Consider the following 27,570-nt stretch of genomic DNA (forward strand, 5'->3'; position numbering starts at 1 on the left):
AGAAAAAAATCTCAAAATCACTCATTGAATGATGAAAGTTAAATGAAAAGGCCAAGTCAAAGATTAAACATAAAATGCCTTTCAGCGGCCTAGGAATAGAAATGAAATTGAAAATTGTTTATAACAAACATTGCACACACACACACGTATATACAAATACAAAGGTAACAAGTAAAGCTATAGAAATTAACCAATGATTGATTGACACTGAACAGGAGCAAATCTCAATGAAAGGCCATCATCAATTGAACATGCAAACCAAACCAATACAAAAAAACTTCCAACGAAGAAAAATTGCAATATAATCGCAATTTGTGGTATAGCGCCACTTTGCTTTAATCTTTTGAACACGGAGAGGAAGAAGTAGGTAACAGCGAGAAAAAACAACAGCTTAAGATTGACATTGAAAATATGCGGCTCATCAAATTGATTTTGAAAGATATTTTGACAGTTAAACACGTTCGTTGCTCACAAAACACTCGTATGTGAAATGAAAAGTGAATGAAACACACAAAACATTCCACATTTTACAAACCTCAATATTAAATGTTCATTTCTCCGAAGAATTGCGTGAACATTTTCTTGCTGTTTGATATAATCTCAGACTTTAGATGAAGCCTGCGCAAAACACCTGCTTTTATGAATTGAATATTTTAAATATCTTAAATAAATTTCATGCTTACATTGTCGAAATCCTTATTGAAGTATTAGCATAAATATAGCATAGGGAATTTAACATTGAATATATTATGAAGCCTATATTTATTAGGGAGGATCGATTAATTGTAAATATTTTTTCCTTAAAATTAGGGTTACATAATCTCTCATATTATGTCAATATTGCTTCAGTTCAGTTCTTCTTGTACCAAAAAATATAAAATATGGCAAATATTTCCCAAAACAAAAATCTCTTCAAAAATATTTAGCATCGGCTGATGTTATCAACAAAGCAAATATTGGACATGTGAATTTGTGTAAATCCAAAAAGGAGATAATTCCTCAACGAAAGTGTGTTTCAAACACTTGTCGCATTATTGCCATATACGAGATACACAATACCATCATAATGCAAAGTTTATGTGTGCAAGACAAAATGCTACAACATAAATAAAACTATCGTCTAAAGACGGCGAGAAACACTGATAACATCACCGACACTGACCGCGACAACAATCAATCGATTGATCTATCATCGTTTGATCGAACTATCAATCGATTGGATAAATGACACAATCAAACATTTAATCTACAATAAAAAGATTTGTCACTTTTAGGCCTTACAAAGCCAAATACCAATAAAAGCCTTGTTCATTTGCACCGTTGTTACTTTATAGCATGTAGGTGTTCAACTTTCATTTTGGATAATGTTTTCAACATGAAAACGTTGTCGTTAAATCTTAATAATTTACAAAAAAAAAAAAAAACACTATAACCGAATTTAAGAAGATATAAAAAATATGAACATAAGAACCGATGGACACCAAGCTCTAGATTGGTACAGGAGATAATTCTGAAATTTGAATATATATAAAACATATATTCAAATTTTGAAGGAAAAATTGAGTTAAATACAAACAAAATATAAGTAAAATTTATTTATTTCAGAAAATTATGAATACAAATTTACTAATTTTAGAAAAATATGAACTATTTCGAATTTAGTAAAATTGTGTACTTCACTTGTATAAAACTTCTCATTTTGAGTTCATCTCTTCATAATGTAAGAAAAAACTAATTAAAATATGGAAAATTTTCTCACATTTGAAAATGTTTGCTAAAATCAATAAATTTTCATGAATTAATATAAAGTTAAATTAAAGATTTATAAATCCATTTTTCGCATGAAAATCTCGAAACGCTGAAATCGACTATTGACTTAACACTACACTCAAAAGTGAACAAAAAGTTTACCCTATATTGGACTAAAGCTGATTTAATTCTCTTTTAGTTCATGGAATAATTACGTTTTAAGAAAGTTTCCAAGACTTTAATAATTTTTTGCGTATGTAAGTTAACTTAACTAAAGCAGAGGAAAAAATTATACTCAAATGAAGTATAAAGATGAACTAAATTCGTGTCTCCCACAAAATAGTTCAGAATTCCTTAATATTTGTAAATTTTACCAATAATGCGCCCATTATGAACTTCGAATGGCCCTAAAGACATTTTTGCAATTTTGAACTCCAATTTTTTCCTTCAAACTACGAAGTTTTCTTTAATAAGTGAAAAATAATACTTTTGTCTAATACATTTTCTTGAATTTGTCGATTTTTTTTACTTATTTTTGTGAAATCGTCGTGACATCTCCATTTATAATACAATTTAGTTAACAATTTCTACATTTAATCAAAATTTTTCTAAGAATAACTAAAAATTTCTTTCCTGGTTGGTTTAATGTTTTTTCAGTGTATGTGCAAAATCAATATTCTATTTTCAATCTTTTCATGATTTTAAAATCGATTTTCGTTTTCTGTTTTTTTATAACATAGGATCGAAATGTTAGTCTCAGACCCCATAAAGTATATATAATCTGGGTCGTGGTGAAGTTCTGAGTCGATCTTACAATGTCCGTCCGTCCATCAGTTGAAATCACGTTCACGAAGGAAACTTGGCCCAAGGAGTTGTTAATGATGTAGGTCGCATGGTATTGCAAATGGGCCATATTGGACCATTTTTAAGTATAGCCTCCCTATTAACAGACCCGAGATTTGGTGTGCGGAGGAGCACATTTCATCCGATCCGGTTGAAATTTGGTACGTGATGTCAGTACACAGAAAAAAATCTAACAAAAATTTTTCCAATTAAAATTTTAATTGAATTTTAAAAAATATTCAATTAAAAATTTAATTGGTTCAACAAATTTTGTAATTGAAACAAAAATCAATCACAAAAAATAATAGTATCAATTAATTTTTTAATTGGATCAATTAATTGTTTAATTGACCTTCAATTAATTTTTTAATTGATACTATCATTTCTGAGATTGAAGACATTTCAATTAAAAAATTAATTGGATCAATTAATTTCGTGATTGAATCAGATTTTTTTTGTGTGTACAAGCTAATCATGCAAAAATTGGTCCACATCAGTTTATAATTATGTTAAACCGACCTCCAAAGTTAACTTCTGATCCTCATGGAGGAACAAACTCCATCGGCTTCGGTTGAAATTGGGCTCTCTAATTACCGAAAAACCGAGCAAGAAATGAATTGGCTTATATAGGTGTTTAATTTACCTTTTTTGTCTAACATAGACTTCATGTGGACTAACATACAATTTAGAAGCCAATGTTAAAATGTTTTAAAAAACCTGAAAAAAATTAGGAAGCGCAATTTACACAATATTAAGGACAAATTTCTTTAAAATAATGAAATTTTAATTAAGAGAAAGTTTATAATCATTGTTTCAAAAATTGTTTTATCAAATGTAGGAGCCAAATTTTGGTAAGTTAAAGACGTATGTCTTTGAACTAAGGCCAATATTCCTTAAAGTAAAGAAACACATTTTAGATTTAAAGAAATCGTCCTTAAATCAACCGAAATATTGAATCTTTAGATTTATGATAAAAACGCTTCAAATATAGGCTAAGACTTATTTGAGGATTTTGTATCTTTCTTTTAAAGTTTTTTTTTTTTTTGGAATTAAGAAAATATTTTTTACTTTGAAGTATACGGTATAATTTGGATTTTTAAACTGGCAATTGTTTGTATGTGAATAGCTTTATTAATATAACGCAACAAAAGAATGAACATTTGATAAACGAGATTTAAAGCCACCCAGCAAAAAAAGAGTCCCCAAAAAAGTTATGAAAATGTTCTTTTTGGATGCGGAAGTGGTGCAAAATTGACGCAGAAGCGATGGGCTTGTCATAGGACGGAAGTCCTCCATTTTAACAGTCGTTGCACTGAATTTGCATCACTTCTTTAGGTGTGATCCGAATGTTTTCAATGTAAATTAAAAAATTCTGTGATATTTTGTCAAATAAATAATTTTTGTAATTTTTAACGGATTCTAACGCTTGTCGGAAACGTTTGACCTCAAACATTTTCAAAATTCACAATTTTTTCAGATTGGATTTAGCATTTTTTTCGATAAAATTTAAATGATTTGTACCATTTTATGAATTCTTACTCTGTTTTTAATCTATTTGAAGCCAAGAAAGTTAAAATTACTCATTAAAAGTATGAAAAAAAACAAGTTATAAAAAATTGAATTAAAAGGACTTTCTGGGTAGTTAAAATAAAGAACATCATTGGGAGTGTATCTTCTGGAAGTGTTTTTAAAGTTGTGCCTTTGAAAGAACTTCCAAATTTTTTTGCTGGACAGATAGGTCGCTAAAAAAAATACTTTATTTTAAAGAAACCGCGTCTTTGTCTCGCAAGGAAAAGTTAGAAGTTTCTACTCAATCCATGAGCACATACCCACTACCTTCGTGGTCCACAAAGGGGAAACAAAAGTTGAAGATACAATTTTCGCCTAATCGACATTGTGAAAAAATCTAAGTCGATGTTTTATAATCTTTATATTCGAATTTCAATTTTGTCGAGAAATTAAAGAGTCGACCTTTTCAAACGTTGAGCTTTCCAAAATTCGGAAAGTCGAAAGTAAAGAACCTAAAAGACCGGACGCACATATCTTTACATGGGCCTACGAACTACCCCTGTCATGATGTGATGGTATGAACAGATGTCTGTCGTCATTTAGCCCACATAGTCACTGCTAGATAATGCCAGTCCGATGGGTTTATTGACCATATTAAATTGTTTTATGGAAAAATTTTTATACCTCTTTAGAAATAAACTAAAACCACAAAAACTGTATTTGCAAGATCAAAAGTCACTTCCTTTCTACCAAGTATGTGACAAACATTTTATCGTTAATATGGTAATGATTTAGGGTAATTTTTTCTTTGTTTTTGGTTAATTTTAGTTTTTATCGTGATGGTAGTAAAAAACACGAAAACGTCAGTAACGAAAGAACGAAAAATAAATATCTTATATTGTGCCACTTTGTTTAAAATTAAGTGATTAATATATAGAGATCAATGATTTAATAGTAGCAACCTATGATATTTAACTTTCAAATATTAGAAAAAATATATGACAAGCTATTAACATAGATGATATGCTATAACAATTTATATTTGGTTATTGTATGAATTTTTAAACAAGAGAGATGCTTGTGTCTTAAGTCTTTCGTTTTGTAATAAGTGATTAAAAATACACAAGAAAGAAATGTGAACAAATCTCAGCTGAGTTAAATACATAATAAGAATTCGTTACATCATCATGATTTCTTAGAAATTTCTTCTTTTTTATTAGTTTTGAATAAATTAATGAAAATGAAAGTTGTCGGCAGAAAGAAAGGAAATCAATGAAAAAAGCTACAACAAAGAAATATCAACAACAGCTGGTGTTAATATGTATATGGCTAAAACAGACAATATTCATGGCTTTCTGTCAGACCGACAGATAGACATATATTTAAAGGTTGCGTGCAAAAGTTCAGAAATATTTTATTTCTATTTGTGGATTCGAATTTTAACCAACATATTTCATTGAGGAAATGGCAAGCGACTGATTTGGAATCTACTTTCAATTATAATTACCTGATATCGTAGACAATTCCAATTTTTGGTATGCCGTGTTCAATCTGTAAAAGGAAAAGGAAGAAAATCCAATATTAGTATGAAAATTGTGTTTGAACCAAGCTATGTTTATAAATATTGATGATTACTTTCACAAGAAATATGTTAGTCAGATATTGGAATGTAATAAGGTGGCTTAACTTTTTGTGTGTCATTCATTGAAATTAAATATGCCGGAAATGTTAAAAAAATACTTTTAAAAAAGCGTGGATTACATAGGTGAAGTTAGGTTATAGTGGATGCCCGTTTTGTTTCGACTTTGACTATTCCGTTATAAGTGTTATAACATTAATTAGCTTAAAGCTCACACAAATAGCAGGACACTAATTTTAGAGGTGCTTAATAGTTTCATTTTTTCGAGTTGAGGAAAATATCCTAGGGTTGAGTATATATTTGTGCGTACAACATCTCAGCAAAGTACACCCTCTTTTATTGCTTATATTTAAATGTGAGTAAATCTTTTGTTTCTAGTACCATTGCTCGTTATCGTGATATTGACAGTGTTGCATTGCGACGAAAACGTGAAGGAAAACATACGGTAACAATACCAGAAATTATTTGAAAAGTGTTGCCCGGATTTGATGTTATTTTTTGTTTTAGAAAAATTTAATTAAAAAAGTGTTTTATATATCAGCCAACATACCTATACAGGTGGCTGATATGATATATGATACCTCTACCATAGAAGAAATCAAATAGAAAATTTGATCGTTTTTATTATTTTTATATAAAATTGTTTTAATTTCTCTTTAAAAAATGGTTACTTGCTGAAATATTACATTTTCACTTGAGCCTGCAGGTTTTATATGAATTCTGCTTTATTGTTTAGCGAACTTTTCATTCTTTATGAAAATTTCTCCTAAGCAATTAAAAAAAAAACTTTGCAGATATGTAAATGCATTCAAAGCCAGTTAGGAAGAACAATGTCTTCAAGAGTCTAGTTTCTTTACTAGACAAGGCATTTGGCCAATAGCCGCAGGATGTTTTCTATGATTAAAAAACACACACGCCTCTCTCATAAATTTGTTGCTATCTAGAGTTTTCAAATGAAATTGTCATAAAGACAATGCAAAAAAAAAACAACTTGTTACATATTGATATTTAATGGTCCTCATGGGAACAATATTGTGTTTTATGCTCAAATTGACATGTTGGAATTTCAAAAGTGAAATTTGTTACAACAACTTTTATCAACATTCTTTCTATATGTTATAAGTGAGATGATTTGAAATTTCTATAAACTCTATCATAGGATGAGGGGTATACTAACTTTGTCATTTCGTTTGTAACTGGTAGAAATATTGGTATCAGATCCTTTAAATTCTAAATCATGCTGAGTCGATACAGCGATGTTCGTTTATCCGACTTTTGAAAGCATGCTAACTTCTGAACGCAAAAGGCTTGGCATACGTAGCTGTTACTTATGTAGTAAGCAGATGGTATTACAAATGGGTCATATCGGACCACTTTTGGGTACAGCCCCGATATAAAACGATCCTCAGATTTTATTTCCGGGGTCTCTTGGAGTAGCAAAATTCATACGATCCTATTTAAATTTGGTCCATATCGGTCTACAATTATATATCGCCCCCATATAAACCAATCAACAGGTTTGACTTTCGAGCCTCTTAGAAGAGCAAATTTCATCCGATCCGATTCACCTTTGGTATATGATTTAAGTACGTTCCCTATAACAACCTTGCAAAAAATTGGTCCATATCGGTCCATAACTACACTGGTAGAAAAAGTTTCGTTATATTAGCGAAATGTGTCATTAAAATTGAGTCAATGAAACAAATTCGTTAATATAACGAAATTTTTCGTTACCATAATGAATATTCTGTTAGCCAACGAAAATGTTCGTACTATTAACGAATATTTTCATTGTCTCAATGAAAATGTTTCGTTATATCAATGAAAAAATTTCGTTGGCTCAATTTTAATGAAATTTTCTTTGTGTGTATGGATAGCCCCCCATATAAACAGATGCCCAGATTTGAATTCCGAAGCCTCGTGAATGAGCAAATTTCGTTCGATGCTCTTGAAATTTGGAAGTGATGTCAGTATAGAAATCTCATAAACTATGCTTTAGGGTCAAAATCTTTTGATTTTGGTTTGAAAAGTTAATTAATTTTTTAATTAAGGCAATTAATCATTTATTCCATTATTATTTATAATATTTTTTTCTTTAGATGAATTTATTTTCTTGTGATTTTGTACGAGATCCAGAGTTCAGAGTCGATTATAATTATAGTTGATTTTTCTTTTCTGAATTTGAGTCAAAATGTAATGTACCAATGAAAAGTATGTTTGTAAAAACGAATTATTTCCGAACAAAATTTTCAATTATATTTTTAATTATAAATATTTTCTTAATTAAATTAAAAAGGTACGAAAAATTTGACATACATGACCTTGAAAGCCTGACTAGAAACTCTAGAAATTATATAAAAATAAATTAAAAATGTACAAATTTTCAATAACTGACATTATTTTTAATTTTATGAAAGTTAACTCTCAGTTTATTTTTTATATGGCAATATTTTGGTTATATTTTTTACTGTGATCAGTTTAAAGAAATTTTCTTTTATGTAAAGGTATTCATTTTAAAACAAGTAAGTAAAGTCTAAAGTCGGGCTGGGCCGACTATATTCATACCCTTCACCATTATGTAGACCAAAATTTGTGTTACCGTATCAACTCCTTCAAATTTGTTGTGAGTTATTATCAAAATTTATATTCCTATATACAAATATTTATATCTGAAACGATTTGGAGACAATTTTTTGTACTTCTACAAAATCGCTAGAATTAAAAATTAAATCGGCTAACACCCTGGGATGAAACATATGTATTCGAGATATAGGACAATTTGAGTAATATTTAAAATTTTTGCTACACAGCAGTGGCGATTTTACAAGGATATTGGTAAAATCTCGCCAAGATATGTGGTCAATTGTGGGTTTTGATATATTATTTGGCCAATTTGGGTGATATTTCCACAAGCCGGAGCTTTATTTAAAATTCGACCATTCTGTGAAAACTTTGACATTAAAGTGTGTAGAATATGACTACGATATGGGGATATCATCACAGAATTTTGTGTAAAATGTGGATATTTTGGCCATATTAGATTAAGATGCACACTTAAATAGCATATTAAATGTATTCTCTGTGGAAACTATCTAGTCATTAGGAGGAAACTCCCATTGAAAATGGGTCCAAAATATGAAACATTCTACCATATTTCCCCTACTCTGGCGTACATATATTGGGAGCTATATCTATATATGAACCGATTTTGACCAAATTTGACATGCATAGTTAGAATAATAATCCTGCTATCTCAGCAAAAAACGTAAATGGGAGAATAATTTTGGCCTCCGTGATCATTTGGGTGTAAATCGGGCGAAAGATATATATGGGAGCTATATCTAACTCTGAACCGATTTCAACCAAATTCAGCACAATTAACAATACTATTAAACGTACTCTTTGTGCAAAATTTGAAGCAAATCAGAATAAAACTCTGGCTTTTGAAGCCATATAAGTGCAAATCGGACAAAAGATATATATGGGAGCTATATCTAAATTTGAACCGATTTCAACCAAATTTGGCACCCATAACGATACTATTAAACTTACTCCTTGTGCAAGATTTGAAGCAAATCAGAATAAAACTCTGGCTTGTGAAGCCATATAAGTGTCATTCGGACAAAAGATATATATGGGAGCTATATCTAAATCTGAACCGATTTGGCTGATATTTTGCATATCTTACGAAAGCCCCAAAATATTTGGCTGCTCGAAATTTTGAGAAAATACGTTTATAAATACGTCGATTATGACCAGATCGGTGATAAATATATATGGCAGCTATATCTAAATCTGAACCGATTTTTTCAAAATCAATAGCGATTGTCTTTGAGCCAATGTAAACCTCTGTACCAAATTTGAGGACGATCAGACTTAAACTGCGAGCTGTACTTTGCACACAAAATTACATATAAAGACTGACGGACAGACAGACAGACGGACATCGCTTAATCGACTCAGAATTTAATTCTAAGACGATCGATATACTAAACGATGGGTCTCAGACTTTTCCTTCTTGTCGTTACATACAAATGCACAAACTTATTATACCCTGTACCACAGTAGTGGTGAAGGGTATAAAGATGCATCAAAGAATATCTCTTCACATTCGTATATTGAAGATATGCAATTTTTGTACCTACAACAATATAGTTTTCAATGTTTAGGTCCCGAAAAGCATGCACCAAAAATGTTTTACATCAGTCCACATTTCTATATGGCCCCACGAAAATTTTAAAAGTCTGTGTTGCAATTTAAATAATGCGCACATTAGTAACATAAATTTGTAAGACATATTTGCCAATAACAGAAATAACTGAAACGATGCACTTGTAGCAATAACACCTACACAGTCACTTTGGAGACAAGCGCCAATGCCAAGTGTGCCACTGACATGCAATGCAAATACACAGTGTTTTGTGTTTTAGGGGTTTATTCTACAATCTATGTAAAATTTCATTACTGATTGAGGGCATATTTTTAAAAAATCTTTAAAATTGTTCTTTCCTCTTTCAGAATTTGAAATTTTCCATATTCAATGGATATCTTATAGTAGCGAGATATATATCCGAATTTTTCAGAAATTCGTCTTTTTATGATAGATGTTTGGGGTTTAAAATTGAAGCTAGAGGTTTATAACTTGGTATAGCAGATTGAAATTCTGTAAAATGCAACATTGCCACATTAATCCGGGAATGTAAATGGTAATCAAAAAATTCAGAAATACTTTGTAAACCGACACCAACCATTTTATACAACAACAGCGAAGATTTTCATTTTTCATACAAACGTCTACCAAAATTCCACAGTGCAATTTGCACATTACGTGCTTATGCCATAGCTAGGTTGATTGCAAACGTATTCTGAAATTGAAATGTTGACAATTTATTTGTTGTTAATTTTGTGTGGTATGACTTCAATTTATTTGGACTCATATTCAAAAGAATTTGCAAGAAGACGTATAAAAATACATGTACGCGTACCCACATATAACTCGTTTGCCATTTCTTTCAAATGTGATATGATAAGAGAGACAAACAGACAGAGCGACACAGATACAAAGATAGTATTGTCACATGTCCAATACGGTGTAATGTGTTAGTAGCACATGGCTTGACAGTTACACTCACTCATACACATGTATATATTGCCGCATATTGTGGCATGCCATCCAATTGATGGCAGTAAACTTGCAGCCAGACAAGAGACCAATCTTCTACTGACTTGTCTTCATTTCAAGAAAAAAAACAGCAACAAAACAATGTAAGGCTTGCACTTATTTCTTTAAGACAGTGTAAGTACCATCGTTTGGCTATTATGTGGCATGTAAATGCATATACACTTACCCGTATATATATCTATCAACATTTGCACCAACAGTAGTAAATGAAACTGAACGAATCAACTGCGGCGGCAATAACAACGAACAAACTAGGCAATTGGGTCACAATTTAGGAAAACTCGTTTTAACAGCTCATAAACGTTATGCTACCTGCCACTATTTACCGATTGTCTAAGAGAGTGAGTGAGTGTCTGTCTGATTTAATGGATGGATGAATGAAAATAACAAAGCTCTCCCCATCCCGCTCAAACCACCCACCTTTCACTTGCCATTTTCCGCGCCCAACTTCATTTGGATTGGTACTTGTGTATGTGTGTGTATTCGCGGAGATATGGATTATTCTCTTTCTCTGTAATGATGACAGCTAACAATTGTCAGAACAATAGCTCATTATGGTATGTTCAATGATATATATTTATAATTGTATACAATTTCCTTGTGGCTATGTCAAGTCAAAAAAAGAAAATAAATAAACAAAACATCAATTCAAGAAACTTTGAATATTTACGAGCTAATTTACTCTTGAAGAGTGTATAAAATTTTACGACTGATGACAAGTACATCTGTATTTGGTTTATTGACCTATTAACCCACTATTCTAGTAGATACGAGTATGAGATAATGAGATAATTATTGAAACATTTAAATAAATTGATGTTTATTTTTGTATAAAAACTAAAGACTTAAGAAACAAACTTAATTTGAATTAAAACTTTAAATAGGTCTGATTTGCGTACATTTCTAGTAAAAACGAATAAGAATGGATTTTACTTTAATATCATTTATGGGACGGAAGTCTTTGTACACTGAAAATAATGTTCCGCCATTTCCTAAATTAGTTTATTTGATTTTTTTTTTTGCAAAAACAAAAGACTTAAGGAAAAAACTTAATAGGACTTCATTTGTGAGGTACGTATTTAAGTTTTTAAGTAGTATTTGATTGTAATGTAGAATATAATTTTAGCATGGAAGCCTTTGAGAAATATGTACACTGAAAACAATTTTCCGCCATTTTCTTAATTACATATGTGAATTATTTTAGTAATACATATAGAAATGTAGTGAAACAATTATCTAATATTGGTAGTCAAAAAGTTCTCGTATTTTGCCTATGGATATCGTTGTAGTCATTTATCTTCATTGCCACCAATCCCACTGTGTCATATCATATTTCAAGCGTCAAGCAACGAAAACAACAATAAATTCGAAGAAGTAAGTAGAATATTAATGAAAATAATTAAGAAATACTTTCATTATACCCTTCACCTGTAGTGTGGTACAGGGTATAATAAGTTTGTGCATTTGTATGTAACGCCAAGAAGGAAAAGTCTGAGACTCACCGTTTAGTATACCGATCGTCTTAGAATTAAATTCTGAGTCGATTTGGCGATGTCCGTCTGTCTGTCCGTCTGTCTGTATATGTAATTTTGTGTGCAAAGTACAGCTCGCAGTTTAAGTCTGATCGTCCTCAAATTTGGCACCGAGGTTTACATTGGCTCAAAGACAATCGCTATTGATTTGGAAAAAAATCAGTTCAGATTTAGATATAGCTGCCATATATATTTATCACCGATCTGGTCATAATTGACGTCTTTATAAACGTATTTTCTCAAAATTTCGGACAGCCAAATATTTTGGGGCTTTCGTAAGATATGCAAAATTTCAGCCAAATCGGTTCAGATTTAGATATAGCTCCCATATATATATTTTGTCCGATTTGCACTTATATGGCTTCAAAAGCCAGAGTTTTATCCTGATTTGCTTCAAATTTTGCACAAGGAGTACGTTTAATAGTATTGTTAATTGTGCTGAATTTGGTTGAAATCGGTTCAGATTTAGATATAGCTCCCATATATATCTTTCGCCCGATTTACACCCATATGATCACGGAGGCCAAAATTATTCTCCCATTTACGTTTTTTTGCTGAGATAGCAGGATTATTATTCTAACTATACATGTCAAATTTGGTCAAAATCGGTTCATATTTAGGAACAGCTCCCATATATATGTACGCCAGAGTAGGGGAAATATGGTAGAATGTTTCATATTTTAGACCCATTTTCAATGGGAATTTCCTCCAATTGACTCGATAGTTTCGACATACCCACATTTTACACAAAATTCTGTGATGATATCCCCATATCGTAGTCATATTCTACACACTGTAATGCCAAACTTTTCACAGAATGGTCGAATTTTAAATAAAGCTCCGGCTTGTGAAAATATCACCCGAATTGGCTAAATAATATATCACAACCCACAATTGACCACATATCTTGGCGAGATTTGACCAATATCCTTGTAAAATCGCCACTGCTGAGTAGCAAAAATTTTAAATATTACTCAAATTGTCCTATATCTCGAATACAAATGTATATGTATATGTTTCATCCCAGGGTGTTAGCCGATTTAATTTTTAATTCTAGCGATTTTGTAGAAGTACAAAAAATTGTCTCCAAATCGTTTCAGATATAAATATTTGTATATAGGAATATAAATATAAAAACTCCCACCAAATTTGAAGGAGTTGAAACGGTAACACAAATTTTGGTCTACATAATGGTGAAGGGTATAATATAGTCGGCCCCGCCCGACTTTAGACTTTACTTACTTGTTTTTCTGTGTATTTGGTGTGCTTGGAAAAAAATCATCCACTATGAGCTGATCAAGCCTGGTGGATCGAATTATACTGGCAACAATTGATGGGAATGAAGCAAGCTATCGTAAAAACAGGCTAGAACTGTTCAATATAAACGGATTCTGGATTCCAGTTAACGGCAGCATGGTCAAAATTGCTTAAAAACTAATGTTACCAGAAATAGAAAAAAAATGAAAGTCACAATACCTTTCAATTACATTTACGTGAGCGATATTTGATAATTATATTTACTTTCATGGTGAAATAGAATTTCTTAAAGAAAATAGGGAATTGAGGTCAATGTGCCACAAACACCATATGAGGGTTAAATGAAATTAACTTGATAACCAAATATACGATAAGGAAAAAACAAAGTGAAATACCATAGACGAATGCAAAACTGAAGCTTCAATACTTTAAATCTATAGAAAGTGCTAACGAATAGTATACACAAAACCACTATAAACAAATACAGGTGGGAAAGGTTGGAAAAGAAAAAGTCTTCCCCATATTTAAAAAAAAACCATACATGTACCAGACATCCAGTCAGTGTGTCTGACAGTTAATCAATTTCGGTAGATAATGAAATTATTAATTTTACGTATTCAATAAAATAATGTAGGTTATGTGGATATGAAGAAAGCAATTACATTGTTGTTATTTTGTGTTGCTTTTGCGGATATGGTTAACGCAAAAAATTAAGGTTTATTGACATATCTCCAGACTTTTTTACCACACTACACAGAACCATATAATTACCGTTTTATTTAAATTTATTTAAAGAAATATCGCCAAATTCACATGCTTTAGCTATGGCTAATACACGAAGCGTGCATATAAATAAGACTATAAACAAAGTTGTTATCATGAAATTGAAAATTAGCTGAAAGACAGAAGAAGATTACGCACGTCTCATGAAAAGTGAAATTTCGTTTTCAAAATGAACAGCTACTTGAACTTTATACATAAACAAAATGATGAGATGCCAACTGAAGCAAACCTAAATGACCACTGGCCAAACACTTACATAAAATACACGGAAAAATAATAATAATTTGCTTTTTGCTATAATTAAAATAAAAAGTTATTTTTATGTAGTTTAAAATAAACAGCATTGTTTGTTAATAAAATATTATGAATGACTTGTAGTTAAAAAATTCAAGCAAAACCCTATTGGAGTGATACTTTTAAGTTCGTGTCTTAAGTCTTTTGTTTTGTTATAGCACCGAAGCCCATGGGCAGGTTTGATAAATTTAGATGTAGTTCTCCTAGGAACATTAGGTTTTCAGTTAAGAGGCCGTAGCCCCTTACCTAAAATAAAAGGGGTTGGGGGCGCTAAAAATTTTCTCCCAAGAGACCTTTCTACGCTTATGCCTTGGAATTACTTATATGAATTTGATGGCTTCCTGGATACTGCTTTACACTTTTTTTAAGATTACGTATACTTTATAATTTTCTCTCAGTGTACATTCATTAATATAATGTGTAAACTCATTATAAAGAAAAAGTATCGCTACTACAATAATATCAAATAAATTCCCACAGAAAATTTTAAAAAATTGTTGTATAATTCACGAATAGTAAAAAAAATCCTCAAGAAAACAATTTATATTTTTAAATTTTTTCTTGCACCGAAAACTCTCCAAACATTACAAACACTTCAATGTGGATGCCATGAAAGAAATAAACGCAAATGACCATGATTAACCGTAAGCCTAGCTGGAAGATTTCCCAAAGTAGCGAAATAAAATTTCCTGTGACTTTAACTGCCCATGACCATTAACTTGAACATTACTCAATGACAATGGATAGCTTTTATTTTGAACAATTATACAAATAGAGTCTTTTCCCAAAACCTATTAAATGCTCTTGTAATTGTTTTGGTTTGGGGAATCATTGACCGTTGGAAGCTGCTGGAGTTACTATGAAGGTAGATAAATGGCATGTCAAACGTCGTGGAAAATGTATGATCATTTTTAAAACAAACTGCAGCGAAATTGTTCCAAAGATTAATTATTTACAATAAAATGAGAACGGGTTAAAATTAGGAATACAAAAATTAAAAATTAATTTCTAGTCAAAAAACTTGGAAAACGGGAATTCAACTTTTGGTAATATTCAAATTGGGAATTCTAATAAGTATGAAAATGTCGAATTTTTCCAAACTTTTAAAATTGGATTTTTCATGGTTCATAAGTTCCTGTCACAAAAACTGGACATTTAATTTTATGGTGTTGTAAAATTTTCATTGAAGGTAAGAGAGACAAAATTTATATCTTAGGTTCCCCAAGATATAAATATCCCATATTTTTATATAAGGTGAATAAAATCCATTATTTTCCCCATAAATGGTGTTAATTTTGTATCTCACGCTGTATAAGTCCGATACTTTCATCTACTTTACATTTAAAAATTTTGGAAAAATCACCAAACTAACATAACTTATTACATACAAACTTACACAATGTTATTTACACAATGTTATGTATGGAAATCGCGATTTATATCAATTCAGTAAATCGTGAACAAAATCAAAAGTTGTGCACCTATTGTAATGAAATAAAGCTCATTTTAGTCGAAATATACTTTTGTCACATTTTTATTTTTTAGGAATTTTTAAGAACAAACATTTTTTTAAATTTAATTTTTTTAATTATATTTGTTTAATTCGGCTATAGGTCATGTGAATAAAAACAGATGTTGTTGTTTTTTTGAGTTGTATTTTTATTTAAAATAATCCAATATTTCGAAACATCTCCGATGTTCGTCTTCAGGGAAATTTCTTTAAACAAATAACAGAAAACATTTTACACATTAATAAACAAAAATATATATCAAAATCCAAAAATATTGATAATTACTTTTAGAAGTAAAGAGCAATGAACTTATTCGCAAATGAGAAAATCTACAACTAAAGGCTAATTTGATTTTTTATATTTTTGTACAATATTTCTATAAATATGTGCACAATGGTCTGTAACAGTCTTAAAATTCTTCCGTCTTTCTGTAGGTACATTTATAATATGTAACATCTCTAGTGTAAATCTCCTCTTATAGTTGGTTTCTAGCGTCAAAATATCTACGTCCTCAAGATTTAGCGTATGTCCTGTTAGAGTGCAATATGCTGCAAATGCCGTCTTTTGCTCCAAGGGCTTGTCAGTGGCTTTCTGATCAGATTTGTGCCCTGAGATTCTAGTTTTTAATTTGGTTTTTGTTGTACCAATATATACTTTTCAGCAAGTATCAGATTCTTTCCCATCACATTTTATCCTATATACTACGTTCGACATATCATCTTTTTGATTTTGGATTTTGTCTTACTGAAGAATTTATTTACATTATTGTGAGTCATTTGTGCAATTTGAAATTTGTCCTTATTAAACATATTTGATGATTTAAATCTTTCTGTAAGTCCGAGAATATGTGTCAAGGGTTTGTACATTTTGGGTTCAACTTCGTCATGTTTGGTGTGTTTTCGTTCTTTTACATGTTGAATGCATACTCGAAGGGCAGGTCTACTGAGACCGCATTACATGAACTAGTCAGCTTTATTGAAAGCTCACTATCTGTCAAAGAATACACAATAGTGGCGTTTCTAGACATCGAAGGGAACTGACAACTCTGAATGTTGATCCATGTATACTTAGGCTGTTAGACGAACTTCTAATGAAGAGACGTATTTCAGCCATACTAGGACAAGCAAACATACAAAGGTATGTGAACAGAGGCACTCTCCAAGGAGGAGTTCTATCACCTCTTCTTTGGAATGTTGCTATAAATAACCTTCTGGTTACACTAGAAAAAGAAAGGATAAAAGTGGTGGCATACGCAGATGATGTGGCTCTAGCAGTCAGGGGAAAATTCCCATCCACAATCAGAGATATTATTCAGAAGGCCCTCCGGATGACTTAGAAATGGGCGAAAGACAATGGTCTTGGGGTAAATCCTGCAAAGACAGAATTAGTCATGTACTGCAAAGATCGCAAAACTCCCACGGTTAGGCCCATTCCCTTAGGGGGTATTTAAATTCCCTTTGGTGAGTGTGCAAAATACCTAGGCGTTATTTTGGACAGGAAGCTGAACTTTAAGCTTAATATTGAAGAAAGGGCGAGAAAAGGTAGCTTTGTACTCGTGCAAAAAGGCAATAGGAAAAAAGTGGGGACTAAAACCAAAAATTGTGCATTGGCTATACACGGCAGTGGTTAGATCTGTAATGCTGTATGGTGTTGTAGTCTTGTGGCCGGCACTTCACCAGCCAACAAGTTTAGACAAAGTTCAGCATATGGCGTGTTTGTGTATCTCAGGCGCATTCAGCAAGACAGGAACAAATTCCCTTAATGTCATGCTGCATCTATTGCCTTTAGATATTTTGGCCAAACAGTCAGCTGCAACAACGGCTGTGCGGTTGCGCGAGCTATCGCTGTGGTCGGAAAAAAGTTACGGTCACAGTTCGGTCCCCAAAATAATTCCAGATGTGCCTAACGTAGTGGATTACACTTTGGCGAGTCCACTTTTCAACAAAAAGTTTGAGACTCTAATCCCCAACAGTGAGGCGTGGTGCACACAGACCCCGGGGAATAAAGAATATATAAATATCTACACTGATGGCTCCAAATTGGATGGACAATTGGGTTTCGGAGTATATTCTAATGATCTGGAACTGCGAATAGCGAAAAGATTACCTAATCTCTGTAGTGTTTTTCAGGCTGAAATATTAGCAATAAGAGAGGTGGCGAATTGGCTGAGAAGTAATGTTCCAAAAATGTGGGCATTAATATAAACTCAAACAGTCAACCTGAGCAGTACAATATTCACCTAATATGGGTGCCTGGAACCATAGGAACATACCGGGGAACTGCGAAGCGGATGAGTTGGCAAGGCTAGGGACTACCTTACATATTCCAGGGGAACTAGAATCTGTTGGTATGCCCCTGGCTACCTGCAAGCTCATGCTGCGTGAGAAGGCTGTTATGACGGCAAATGTTCGATGGGAGAATTACAAGGGCTGTAACGACACCAAGCAAATATGGCCCCATTTAAACTTAAACCGCACACTAGATATGCTAGTGTTCTCGAGACGTCAGATATTACTCCTGATATCTGCAATAACGGGTTGCTGCCTGATAGGCGATTTTGCAAAAACTGTAGGCGCGAAGTATAATGACTATTGTATGAGCGGTCATGATGCGGAGGAAAAGGAATCAATTAAACACCTCTTGTGTGAGTGTCTTGCATTTTGTGTAAAGCGCAAGCAACTTTTAGGAGCATATAGCTTCAGATTACTGGCGGATCTGGAAAACGTTAACTTAAGCAGTCTGCTAATGTTTTTGGAACAATCTGGTTGGTTCAACAAAGACAAATAATCAAGAAGGTTCAGCGGTTAAAACTAAAAGTGCCCATATGTAATAGGTACTTTTAGTTAATGTGGTATCACAATGGACTGAATAGTCTAAGTGAGCCTGAATCTTAATCGGGCTGCCACTTTAACCTAACCTAACCTAACCTTACATGTTGAATTAGGTCGTCAAATTGAACGATATCTTTAAACTACTTGGAAAATTTAAAAACAATGTAAGCAGGGCTTAAAAAGAATATTGTTTGGGAGTTTCGGATTTTTTAAATTTAAGAAATTTAAGAAGGTGAACGGTATATTTCAAAAAGCCGAGCTGATAGAAAATAACCAAGTGCAGATTTGGATTCAGCGACCTCAAATTTGCAAAAAATTTCAAATAAAAAAAGTTCAGAATAAGTTCAATTTTGTTTCCTTGTGTTATTTGTTTGTAGTTAAATTTTATTATTAATGTGAACTAAAGTAGATGAAAATTTTCTCAAAAATAGTAAGAATGAAGTACTGTATGGTTCAAATGGCCATGATCGTTGCAACGTTTTTCATAAGTTTGGGTTTCTTTGCTCTTAAAGAAATTTCATTTATCTGAAATCTCGTCCCAGAGGAAAGTAGTTTTTCTTTGGGTTTATATACTTAATAAAACGAAAACTATGAAAGTCCCTAAAGACTTGAGTCTATAAAGATTTGTTCACTTGTCTTAAAAAATAGTAATGATTTCACTGCCAACGAAAGAAAGACAAATTGCCAATTTTGATTAATTTACATTTTTATTACTTCCACTTGTTTCTGAGTTAATGCAACAGGTTACATGCCCAAGGAAATTTCATTGAAATTCTTGTAAAACAACTTTTCTTCATAGTATGTTTCTGGTAAGTGCTTCACAATAAATTCCTCCCCAAAAAGAAAAAACATCCATAAAAGACAAAAAATCGAATTGCCTTGACGCACATGATTATATCGTTGGAATTTATTGAATTTACTTTCATTTATAGTTGTCCAAAAAGTGGTTAAGAAGAAATGGCTTGAAAACGTGAAATGTGGTAGTGTGGGTAGTTAACAATTGAGGCATAAATTTTTTAAGCCATAAATAATTCTTAAACGAAGGCAGCATCTACAGCATATGGTAGAGAAATTATGAGGGCGAGACGAATTGATTGACATCATAATATTCATAAATATTTCCATTGCACCGAAAAAAAAACTGTTTTATGTGAAAAAAAAGTGCGAAAATTGAACTTTGCATTAATTTTTTTGAGATTTTCGTTGTTAAAAATTTATTGATATTTTTGAATCTTAAACTGTCATTTAATAATTTCTTCCTTTTCGTAAAAGCAAAAAGGACTACAAGTAAAGAAAAAATAATTGGCGCCAGATAATTACCGCATTAACCACGCTTTCTTCTTACATTCTTCTTATCTTTGACAAGTAGACGAAAAATTGTGTTATGCCACGTCATATACGTTTAGTTTATAAAAAATTTGAGACATGATTTAAAACTAAAATTGTAAGAATAAACCAAACGGATAAAAATTTTGTGCTATAAATATTACTTAATATTAGTTGCTCCCATTATATTACCGCAAAACTGAATCCTTCACTCAAAACAAGGGTATACTAAAGGCCATTAACTTTATTGTGCTACATGGAAATTATGGTGAAATTTGACCTAATATGAGATAGTTTTTTCATTTTAATAATTTTTGGTTTACTTTAGTTAGGCGATCAAAACAAAAAGAGAAAATATTAAAAAACCAGTAAGGAAAGTCTAAAGTCGGACGGGGTCGACTATATTATACCCTGCACCACTTTGTAGATCTAAATTTTCGATACCATATCACATCCGTCAAATGTGTTTGGGGGCTATATATAAAGGTTTGTCCCAAATACATACATTAAAATATCACTCGATCTGGCAGAATTTGATAGACTTCTACAAAATCTATAGACTCAAAATTTAAGTCGGCTAATGCACTAGGGTGGAACACAATGTTAGTAAAAAAATATGGGAAACATTTAAATCTGAAGCAATTTTAAGGAAACTTTGCAAAAGTTTATTTATGATTTATCGCTCGATATATATGTATTAGAAGTTTAGGAAAATTAGAGTCATTTTTACAACTTTGCGACTAAGCAGTGGCGATTTCACAAGGAAAATGTTGGTATTTTGACCATTTTTGTCGAAATCAGAAAAACATATATATGGGAGCTATATCTAAATCTGAACCGATTTCAACCAAATTTGGCACGCATAGCAACAATGCTAATTCTACTCTCTGTGCAAAATTTCAACTAAATCGGAGTTAAAAATTGGCCTCTGTGGTCATATGAGTGTAAATCGGGCGAAAGCTATATATGGGAGATATATCTAAATCTGAACCGATTTCAACCAAATCTGGCACGCATAGCTACAATGCTAATTCTACTCCCTGTGCAAAATTTCAACTAAATCGGAGCAAAAAATTGGCCTCTGTGATCATATGAGTGTAAATCGGGCGAAAGCTATATATGGGAGATATATCCAAATCTGAACCGATTTCAACCAAATTTGGCACGCATAGTTTCAATGCTAATTCTACTCCCTGTGCAAAATTTCAACTAAATCGGAGTTAAAAATTGGCCTCTGTGGTCATATGAGTGTAAATCGGGCGAAAGCTATATATGGGAGATATATCCAAATCTGAACCGATTTCAACCAAATTTGGCACACATAGTTACACTGCTAATTCTACTCCCTGTGCAAAATTTCAACCAAATCGGAGTTAAAAATTGGCCTCTTTGGGCAAATGAGTGTAAATCGGGCGAAAGCTATATATGAGAGCTATATCTAAATCTGAACCGATTTGGCTGGTATTTTGCAAGTTTTTCGAGACCCATAAAATATTCGGATGTACGGAATTTGAGGAAGATCGGTTGATATACACGCCAATTATGACCAGATCGGCGAAATATATATATGGCAGCTATATCTAAATCTGAACCGATTTTTTCCAAAATCAATAGGGATCGTCTTTGAGCCGAAACAGGACCCTATACCAAATTTTAGGACAATCGGACTAAAACTGCGAGCTGTACTTTGCACACAAAAATACATCAACAGACAGACAGACGGACAGACAGACGGACAGACAGACGGACAGACAGACAGACGGACATCGCTAAATCGACTCAGAATTTAATTCTAAGCCGATCCGTATACTAAAAGGTTGGTCTATGATTACTCCTTCTTGGCGTTACATACAAATGCACAAACTTATTATACCCTGTACCACAGTAGTGGTGAAGGGTATAAAAAGAGAAAATATTTTAAGCACACAAAGAAAAAAATGCACGAAATGTTTTCCAATTAAAGTCTTATTTGAATTTTAAAAAATATTCAATTAAAAATTTAATTGATGCAATAAAATTTTTAATTAAAATCACAATCACAAAATTAATAGTATCAATTAATTTGGATCAATTAATTTTTTAGTTGACTTCTAATTAATTTTTTAATTGATACTATCATTTCTGTGATTAAAAAATTAATTGGATCAATTAATTTCGTGATTGGATCAGAAAAATGTTTTTGTGTGCAAATGAAGCATTTTAAAGTTTTACTAAATATGTAAATTTTACCAAAAATGTGTCCATATTGTAATTCATACAACTTTTTTCTTGAGAATACGAAATTTTCTTAAACCATAGAAAAAAATTAATTATGGCTTACAACTATTCTTCAATTTGTCAAAAAATATTTAATTAAATTTACTATGTTGCCTTATTTTAATTGATTGTTGAGGTTAGTTGGGAGTAATTCAAAGATCAAAGACTGTATTGACTAGCATACATGTTAAACAGTAAAGAGCTTTGCACATAAACTGCCAGCAGCCTCACATAAATATTGACTTACGTACTCTTACTCGCGTAGTCAGAAAACTAAACAGATAATATTCAGATACAAGGCTGTTGTACCTCACATAGACAAACTCAAAGAGACTCCAAAGAAAGCACTCTCTATTAGGATAAAAGGTGTTTACTGTAAACAAGTATACGCCCGAGTGTGAATATGTTGCATACGTATGATCGGTAATCATATGAACTGTCCGAAGCATTGAATGTATAAAAAGACACAGAGGGAGTAGAAATTTTATAATTTTCTCTTTCTCTTCAAGGCTACATGATGTGAGCCGTCTCTTTAGTAACTACGCTGAGTTTAAAACTTCTGCTTAGATTGTTACCATAGTCAACTGAACGACCGGCTAAAAGTGAAAGTAGCTTCTCTGGTTAACTTTTGTAAATGATATGTAAGATACATGACCATGTATAGGAGTGTGTGTGTGTGCGGTTATACATACACTCCCATAAACACTCCCATATCGGAAATTATTTTATAGAATGTTGGAGTTGAATTTAAAATTTAAAATCAACAACTACAACAAAAGTGATTGAGTGAAAAGGGAGGTGAGTTTTTTGGTATTTTGTTTTGATCTCCCATTTCCATGTAGTCAGTTCATTTTTTGACAGTGAATGATTGAGCGAGTTTGTTAAGGTCTCTGGTCTTGTCAAATGAATGAAAGAATTAATTTGTCTTCATCGCCTATGTTTTCTTTGAATTACCCTTTATATTTTGTTAAAATGAATAGTGGCTTACATTTCTCCCTCTTTGCTCTCTGTATTCAAAGTAATTTTAACCGTTATTGTTACTTAATAACAATTTGTTTTAAAATTCAACCAATTAGTTTGGTTTTAATGGTCTTTTTCACGTAATAAAGTAGTTTTTGTTTGTATTATGTGTAAGAGTTAGGGTGATACAGATGTTTTGCGTTTATTTTAAAAGAGGTTTAAATCGACACTGGAGAAGTAGATTGTAAAATACATTGTATAGGAATTGTCGAGTCCATTGAAAATATCTCTCCTAAAGAATTTTAGGGAGGATTACAATTTTGGGTACACATTTAGCCACCATCCACTATCTCGTATTAGCAAGATATCGATTTAAGATGCGCCATAAATGACAACACGTAATTTTGAGTATGAGGGAGTCGTTTGTGTAACCGTTCGTTCACGATACAATAATCGCAATGGATAAATCCTTTCAGAGCTAATTTTGACGATATTCAAACGTAATCCGCAGGGGGTTTTGAGTCGAATCGTGACAATAGTCGAAATATAGTGGACAACGGACTCACTCCACTAGAGTCCGCCACCTTTTTATGGCATTCTAAGTTATGACCACTACGGTTGTGACAAAAAACACAAAAGGAATATAATCCCCCCCCTTATTAATGTTTCAAGAGCATAATGTTACATATTAGCGGGGAGCATGACAATTTTTTGTGTGCAAAATAATGTTTTTTCACCAAATATATAAAGGGTGATTCTTTTGAGGTTAGGATTTTCATGCATTAGTATTTGACAGATCACGTGGGATTTCAGACATGGTGTCAAAGAGAAAGATGCTCAGTATGCTTTGACATTTCATCATGAATAGACTTACTAACGAGCAACGCTTGCAAATCATTGAATTTTATTACCAAAATCAGTGTTCGGTTCGAAATGTGTTTATCGACAAATTTTGTTCAGCGATGAGGCTCATTTCTGGTTGAATGGCTACGTAAAGAAGCAAAATTGCCGCATTTGGAGTGAAGAGCAACCAGAAGCCGTTCAAGAACTGCCCATGCATCCCGAAAAATGCACTGTTTGGTGTGGTTTGTACGCTGGTGGAATCATTGGACCGTATTTTTTCAAAGATGCTGTTGGACGCAACGTTACGGTGAATGGCGATCGCTATCGTTCGATGCTAACAAACTTTTTGTTGCCAAAAATGGAAGAACTGAACTTGGTTGACATGTGGTTTCAACAAGATGGCGCTACATGCCACACAGCTCGCGATTCTATGGCCATTTTGAGGGAAAACTTCGGAGAACAATTCATCTCAAGAAATGGACCGGTAAGTTGGCCACCAAGATCATGCGATTTGACGCCTTTAGACTATTTTTTGTGGGGCTACGTCAAGTCTAAAGTCTACAGAAATAAGCCAGCAACTATTCCAGCTTTGGAAGACAACATTTCCGAAGAAATTCGGGCTATTCCGGCCGAAATGCTCGAAAAAGTTGCCCAAAATTGGACTTTCCGAATGGACCACCTAAGACGCAGCCGCGGTCAACATTTAAATGAAATTATCTTCAAAAAGTAAATGTCATGGACCAATCTAACGTTTCAAATAAAGAACCGATGAGATTTTGCAAATTTTATGCGTTTTTTTTAAAAAAAAAGTTATCAAGCTCTTAACAAATCACCCTTTACATGCTTACCGTAGTCAGATACATAATTTTCAATTAAAACACGTGAACAAGTAATATTATGTTCGTGGAACATGTTTGAGGTGATCATATTCCTCCTCTGGGTACCTATTATTGACCATTGGCAATTTTTCAAAAGGTTTGCTTGTTTTTGGCAGGCTTTTATACATTTGAAATCAGGCTTGTGGTTGAAAGCTAAACATTATTCTTAATAATTTAACCCAATTACTCTGCAAAAATATGCTTAAATTTCGTAATATAACAATTTATATTATGTTGAGTGTTAGCTGATGGCCTTAGCAGCCAATGCTACTTTTCCCTTTTCTTTTTTATCATACATTTACTGTATGATTAAAATAAACAATAAATAAATAAATAAATTATGTTGAGTGTACTTACTAAAATGTTTAATAAACGTTAAGTTCGTTAACAAATACCTGGAAAGAAATATAGTATTAATTAATCACACAGAAAAAAATTAATTATATCGAGCGAAAATTAAACTTAATTAAAACTGAACTAAAAATAAAGAAAAAATCTTGGGCGCTAGATCATTACCATTCTAAACACGCTGAGGTTAATTCTTACTATTTTTGAAAAACTTTTTTTGTTTTAGTTAACATTGAAATTATTTGTATGTCATTGAAATGTTACTGACGTTTAGTTCATAAAGTTTTTGATACATACACTGTTAGATAAATATGTTTTTCATATGTTCCGATATAAACAAAATGTGTTTCGGGCACAATTTTAAAACACAATATATTTAAGTGCAAACATGTAATGTTCCTAAACTAACACAAAATGTTTGGGACACATATGTTAATATGTTAGAATATATTATGTTTGGGGCATGAATGTTTCATAAAAATAATATGCGTGAATGTAAACATATATAAATTTACAAATTTCGAGTAAACATATATATGTTGTGATACTTTATTCAGAGAGCGACAGAGAGAAAGAGTTAGTATAGAGAAAGAAATAGAGATGGAAACCGGGAGGGTTGAATAAAAAGATATCAACATTACACAGCGAGAGAATGAAATGAGAGCAATTTCTGTGAAACCGCTTGTATGTTGTTTCGGAAAACTGTTTTATGATAAGGCCATAAATATTATTTAATTTGAATAAAGAGAATAGACATTCGGAACAAAGAGAATAGACTTTTGAAAAACAAACAGCATATTTTTTCGCCTTGAGAGCAGCATTTTATGTATGTGTTTTGTTTATCATTTTGGCATTATGGGCACAATTTTTTTCTTGGTTCGTTAAAAGAAATCAGGGGTCTTCATAAAAATAACGAAAGGGCACTATACTCTTTTTACAGTTGGGACAGTAAAATGAAATATGGAGGAAATAGTGAAAAATGACCCAGGAGTTGACGGGCATTAAGTTCGAGTTTTACAGCTAAAACAATTTAAAACGTTTATTTTCTTTAAAATGAATTATTAAAGAAAAATAAAAGGAATTTTAGAGCGATGGTGTTAAATACTAGTAAAAAACTGTTCACGCCTAAATAAGTTTATGTGTATATTATAAAATTATTTGTGTATTTTTATACTCGACTCCACGTTCTTCTTTTGTTAGAGTTTTTTAATTCCTTCCAAATTTTAAAGTTTTGTACCAAAAACAGTTTTTTGTTACAAAGTTGTTATTTTTGCAATAAAATGTATGTTTCTGTTAAATAATGTTATGTTTGCATGGGCTCGTGGGCGCTGCAAACTATGCTATATAAATGTAACTTATAACAATAATTATCTACTGGTGACTATAACACCTACGTAGCCCAGTGGATAGTGTGTTGGCTTACAAATTGTATGGTCCTCGGATCGATTCTCCGTGCAGGCAAAAGGTAAAATTTAAAAAATTTATAAAAGTGAATAATTTCTTCAACATTATTTGTATTACAGAAAAAGGTGCCAAGAACTAAAATATTTCGTGGAAGTGAAAATTACGAGTATGTTAGGCAATGAGCACAATCGTCTTTGGGAAAAATTCTTCCAAGCATATAATATTTTTGGGCTCAAAATGCTTCCAAACATATAATATGTTCACATAAAACAAACATATTAATGTTTCGGCAGTATCCAATAATATATATGCTTCCTGCAAAATATGTTTGGAACATATGTTAAAGAAGCGATTTTTTTTGAGGGTGTACTCTTGGAATAAAGAAATATTTATTGAGTTGGGGAAAAATTTTCTACAAAATTTTA

General features: G+C 32.1%; 1 protein-coding gene across 1 annotated transcript in view; it reads right to left on the bottom strand.

The window, feature by feature from the left end:
- The window catches only part of LOC142220284 (uncharacterized), a 69,320-nt gene that overhangs the window by 21,470 nt on the left and 20,280 nt on the right, over window positions 1-27,570 (bottom strand). Inside the window, exon 2 of the mRNA XM_075289368.1 lies at window positions 5,609-5,652. The gene's annotated coding sequence lies outside the window, so the exon portion shown is untranslated. The remainder of the gene's footprint in view (window positions 1-5,608; window positions 5,653-27,570) is intronic.

Source organism: Haematobia irritans, chromosome 1 (genome assembly GCF_050003625.1).
Source record: "Haematobia irritans isolate KBUSLIRL chromosome 1, ASM5000362v1, whole genome shotgun sequence".
Taxonomy (NCBI): domain Eukaryota; kingdom Metazoa; phylum Arthropoda; class Insecta; order Diptera; family Muscidae; genus Haematobia; species Haematobia irritans.